Below are 5,825 nucleotides of genomic sequence, written 5' to 3' on the forward strand. Positions count from 1 at the left end.
AAACTAGTTCAGCAGCTCCGTGCCTGGGGGAGGGGTGAACACACTTACCCTGTTCGTGTTCTGCCTTAACTTTATATAGGTTAAAGCTGTGCGCAGGGTTTGGTGTCAGTGGGTCCTGGGTGCACGTTTGTAGAATAGCAAATGGGTGGATCCCCGTTTTTCAGATGGGGAAACTGAGGCTCAGGGAGGCGACGCGGCTTACCCAGGTTCATAGAGCCAGAAAATGGCAAGGCTGGGATTGGAGACACCAGGCCTGTGTGAGTCCAGAGTCAGCCCATTTTGTTTGTTTGTTTGAGACAGGGTTTTGCTCTGTCACCCAGGCTGGAGTGCAGTGGCAAGATCTTGGCTCACTGCAACCTCCGCCTCCTGGGTTCAAGCGATCACCTGCCTTAGACTCCTGGGTAGCTGGGATTACAGGCACACGCCACCATGCCCAGCTCATTTTTTGTATATTTAGTAGAGACAGCGTTTCACCACGTTGACCAGGCTGGTCTTGAACTCCTGACCTCAAGTGATCTGCCCACCTCAGCTTCCCAAAGTGCTGGGATTACAGGCGTGAGCCACCATGCTTGGCCAAGAGTCAGCTAATGTTTAAAAAACAATGTATGTTTAAAAAACATTGTATTTGGCCCGGCGTGGTGGCTCATGCCTATAACCCCAGCACTTTGGGACGCTGAGGTGGGTGAATTACTGAAGGTCAAAATTTCAAGTCCAGCCTGACCAACATGGCGAAACCCCATCTCTACTAAAAATACAAAATTAGCTGGGCATGGTGGCGTGTACCTGTAATCCCAGTTACTCGGGAGGCTGAGGCAGGAGAATCGTTTGAACGCGGGAGGCAGAGGTTGCAGTGAGCAGAGATCGCGCCATTGCATTCCAGTCTGGGCAGAAAGAGTGAAACTTCGTCTCAAAACAAACAAACAAACAACAACAACAAAAATTGTATTGTATTTATTGTAGAGATGAGAAGTCTTGCCATGTTGCCCGGGCTGGTCTCTAACTCTTGGGCTTAAGAGATCCTCCTGCTTCGGGCTCCCTCAGTGCTGAGATTTCAGGCCAGCATTGCCTCGCCCAGCCTAAAAACATTTTTCAGTGGATTTTCTAGTTACCCAGAGTGATACAGGATTCCCTCTGGGAAGCTAAAGTCCTTTCTGTCCCTCCTTATCTCAACTCTGAGATGATGGTGGGGAGGGTCTCTTTTCATTCTGCCCTCTTTGCCTTCAAACACGTGTCTACACATGCCTCAGGGGCCTCTGGGTTTCTTGCTGGGTCATAAACTTCTCCTGTCTGGGCTGGGCACAGTGGCTCACGCCTGTAATCCCAGCACTTTGGGAGGCCGAGATGGGAGGATCACTTAAGGTCAGGAGTTCGAGAACAGCCTGGCCAACATGGTGTGACCCTGTCTCTACTAAAAATACAAAAATTAGCTGGGTGTGGTGGCACACGCCTATAGCTACTTGGGAGGCTGAGGCATAAGAATCGTTTGAACCCAGGTGGCAGAGGTTGCAGTGAGCTGAGATGGTGCCACTGCCCTCCAGCCTGGGCAACAGAGCGAGACTCCGTCTCAAAACAAAAACAAAAACAAAAAAACAACAACAAAAAACTGCCCCCATCTGGGCCTCAGTCGTCTCGTCTGTAAAATGGGTTTAATGGTCATTGAAGCACTTTCCAGAGTGTCTGTGAGTTAGTTGCACAAAAAGCTGGTCTGGGCAGGGTAGAATTGGGGATCTCCTCTGGTGGTCTGTACACCTTGGTAGGAAAACACACCAGGAGTGGATGATCCTGTTTCCCTAGTTCGAACGCTTGGTGCACAGTGGGTGTGTGTGGCCTAATGCTGCCGGTGCACCCACTGTGTATCTGCATTATGAATAATGTGTGTGCACTCAGCTGTTTCCACATGGGGCCCAGTGGCTTCCCGTAGACCAGGGCTTCTGAACCTCAGCACTCTTGACATTTGGGGCCACATCATTTTTTGCTCTGGGGGACTGTTCTGTGCCTTGTAGGATTTTTTTTTTTTTTGCAGGGGAGATGAAGTCTTGCTATGTTGCCCAGGCTGGCCTTGGACTTCTGGCCTCAACTGATCCTCCTGCCTTGACTTCCTGAAGTGCTGGGATCACAGGCTTTAGTCACCTTGCCCAGTCCCTTGTAGGACACTGAGCGTCCTTGAACTGGACCCACTAAATGTCAGGAGTATTTTTTTTTTTTTTTTTTTTTTTTTTGAGATGGAGTCTCACTCTGTCGCCCAGGCTGGAGTGAGGTGGAATGATCTTGGCTCACTGCAACCTCTGCCTCCCAGGTTCAAGTGATTCCCCCACCTCAGCCTCTCGAGTAGCTGGGATTACAGGCACTCACCACCACACCTGGTTAATTTTTGTATTTTTGGTAGAGATGGGATTTTCCCCATGTTGGCCACGCTAGTCTCAAACTCCTCACCTCAAGTGATCCGCCCACTTTGGTCTCCCAAAGTGCTGGGATTACAAGTGTGAGTCACTGTGTCTGGCCCCCTGCCCCAGTTTTACAGCCGGAAATACCTTCAGACATTGCCAAATGTCTCCTGGGGGACGGAGTCACCCTCATTGAGATCCATAGCTGTATATACTTCTGGGAGGTACACATACAGGTCAGAAACAGACCCTGATACAGGGTTGGAGGGCAAGTGGTTTATTTGGGAAATGAACACTGGAAACCTGGGGAGGGGAGAAGAGAGATGACAAGGGATATCAGACAGGTTGTCACTGTGGAAAACTGGAGCCTGACCCCTCCAGGGATCTCTGGGAGACTGTGGATTAGGCATCTGCTGGGGAGGGAGCTGGGGTATTTATCCACCAACTCATTCCATCTCTGGCTCAGGGCTACTCCCAGGGATGTTAATTTCCCCCACTTCTGTCTCCTGTTCCAGTACACTGAAGTGATCAGGTCCCAGATATGGCCAGGGTCCAGCAGGACATCTCTGCAGCGGTTTCTCTTCCTTTTGGGGTGGCTCTTCCTGGGGGTCTCTTTGGGCTGTGCGAGCCGGGCTGTGCGAGCCCACCCGGATGTCTGCAGCCGGCTGTGTGTATATTTGGTGTGCCAGTGTGTGTTTATCTGCCGTGCATGTGTTTGCGTCTGTATTTATCTGGCACAAGTGTGCTTGTCTTTGTTTTCCCTTCTGCTCCGTCTCCACGAATGTGGGGGAAACTTCTGTTTTTAATCAGGGGCTAGGGAACTGTCTTACTGCCACATTAGCAACTGTGTTATTAATGAGGCCGATCAGAAGTGATTTTTCATACTTGCCCCGAGGTCTAAGTCAAGGCACCATGCCTGAAGTCCTCCCAGAGGGTAGCCTCAAAGCCCTGCCGGCTTCTTGTATGCCCAAGAGGGAAACTGAGGCACAGTGAGGGAAAGGGAGTTAACACCTATTGGAAACTGATTACCTGCAAAGCATTTCACATGCACAAATGCTTAATGAGTTCTTATGCCTACTACATATAAGGAAAGAAATTCATGTTCTCATTTACTGATGAGGAAGCTGAGGCCGGGGTAAGGTCCAGAGCTCTTGTGGAAGCTGATGGCTCTGGGGTCTCCAACACCCATTTCTTTGTTCCTTTCAAATGGCAACCATTCTTGTGTGGGGAGGGGACGGAGCAGGGTATCACTCTGCTGCCCAGACTGGAGTGCAGTGGCACAGTCTCAGCTCACTGCAACCTCTGCCTCCTGCCTCCTGGGTTCAAGAGATTCTCCTGCCTCAGCCTCCCAAGTAGCTGGGATTAGAGGTGCGCGCCACCATGCCTGGCTAATTTTTGTATTTTTGGTAGACACAAGGTTTCACCATGTTGACCAGGCTGGTCTCTGTCACACACGTCCATGTGAAGACAGTCCACCAAACAGGATTTGTGTGAGCAATAAAGCTTTTTAATCACCTGGGTGCAGGCGGGCTGAGTCCGAAAAGAGAGTCAGCAAAGGGTAGTGGGATTATCATTAGTTCATATAGGTTTGGGATAGGTGGTGGAGTTAGGAGCAATTTTTTTTTTTTCCTGGAGTGCAGTGGTGCGATCTCGGCTCACTGCAAGCTCCACCTCCCAGGTTCACGCCATTCTTCTGCCTCTGCCTCCTGAGTAGCTGGGACTACGGGCGCCTGCCACCACGCCTGGTTAATTTTTTGTTAATTTTTAGTAGAGACGGGGTTTCACAGTGTTAGCCAGGATGGTCTCCATCTCCTGACCTGGTGATCCACCCGCCTCGGCCTCTCAAAGTGCTGGAATTACAGGCGTGAGCCACCGCGCCTGGCCAGGAGCAATCTTTTTGCAGGGAGGGGGTGGATTGTACAAAGTACATTCTCAAGGTGGGCGGGGAGAATATTACAATGTACCTTCTCAAGGGTGGGGAGGGTGTATGGTACAAAGTACATTCATAAGGGTGGGGGAGTATCACAAAGTACATTATCACAAGGGTGGGGAGGGTGTATTGTCACAAAGACATTGATCAGTTAGGGTTGGGCCAGAACAAATCACAATGGTGGAATGTCATCAGTTAAGGCAGGAACTGGCTATTTTCACTTCTTTTGTGGATCTTCAGTTGCTTCAGGCCATCTGGATGTCTATGTGCAGGTCACAGGGGATATGATGGCTTAGCTAGGGCTCAGAGGCCTGACAAGTCTCGAACTCCTGACCTCAAGTGATCCGCCTGCCTTGGCCTCCCAAAGTGCTGGGTTTATAGACATGAACCACTGTGCCTGGCCTCAGATGGCAACCATTCTTAAAGCTCTCCAGGACTGTTGGTGCTCAGCAGTGCCTCAGTTTCCCCTTCTGGTCACCATGAGTCCTTCCCAGCTGGCTCTGGGCAAACCAGCCCTCGGGCGTCTGAAGAGTCCCTGCTGCTTGGCAGGGTGCTGGGGTTCTTGTACTTTCCTCCTGTGGATGTTCCAGGCCCAGGGGCCTGGCTGGCTCTGTGAACACAGATATTAATTAGCATTCATTAATAACCCCTGTGCGGTGAGAGTGGCTCTGGTGGATCCTCGGGCTCTGAAATACCTAGAAGCTGACTCAGGTCCCCAGAGCGTGGCAGTTGCTGCCTGGGCCAAGAGCAGGGCCTATATGTAGTCCCATCTGAAATGTCTTTTTTCTTTTTTTTGAGATGGGGGTCTCATGTTGCCCAGGCCGGTCTCGAACTCCTGACCTTGTGATCTGCCCACCTCAGCCTCTCAAAGTGCTGGGATTACAGGTGTGAGCCACCACGCCTGGCCTACCTGGAAGGTCTTAACCAGTCAGGGTTTCTCCATTGCCCAGTCCTGGGGGAATAGGCTGCAGTCCCTGTTTCTCCCTGTGGTTATGGAACATTTGTGCTGAAAGAGACCCTCATTCCACCGCCCAGGAGATGGAGCCCGTGGTCCCCCAGAGGGTCCCATGGTCAGTTCCCGAGGCTCAAGTCCCTGCTCTGGCACCCACCTGACCTCAGGCAAGTTGCTTACTCGCTCCTTGCCTCCGTTTCCTCATCTATAACATGAAGGTATTTTCTGCCTTGCAAGGTTGTTGGAATACATAAATGACCATCTGTGTTTCATGTCACATACACGTAAGGGCTCAGCAGCCACTGAGACCAGCTCTGCCTCTTACCAGCTGTGTGATCTGCTCACAGAGAATCCATGTACCTGGGTATCAGTTTTCTGTCTGTAAAATGGGGCTGTCGACCAGGCGCGGTGGCTCATGCCTGTAATCTCAGCACTTTGGGAGGCCAAGGCAGGCTGATCACCAGAAGTCAGGAGTTGGAGACCAGCCTGGCCAACATGGCGAAACCCCGTCTCTATTAAAAATACAAAAATTAGCCAGGTGTGGTGGCACTTGCCTGTA

The 5,825-nt window shown here is 51.1% G+C and overlaps 1 long non-coding RNA gene across 1 annotated transcript in view; it reads right to left on the minus strand.

The window, feature by feature from the left end:
* Positions 1-4,424: 4,424 nt before the first annotated feature.
* The window catches only part of LOC105540988, a 24,888-nt gene continuing 23,487 nt past the window's right edge, over positions 4,425-5,825 (minus strand). Inside the window, exon 2 of the long non-coding RNA XR_001006283.1 lies at positions 4,425-4,924. This is a non-coding gene — a long non-coding RNA (uncharacterized LOC105540988). The remainder of the gene's footprint in view (positions 4,925-5,825) is intronic.

Source organism: Mandrillus leucophaeus, unplaced genomic scaffold, assembly GCF_000951045.1.
Source record: "Mandrillus leucophaeus isolate KB7577 unplaced genomic scaffold, Mleu.le_1.0 Scaffold230, whole genome shotgun sequence".
NCBI classification, from domain to species: domain Eukaryota; kingdom Metazoa; phylum Chordata; class Mammalia; order Primates; family Cercopithecidae; genus Mandrillus; species Mandrillus leucophaeus.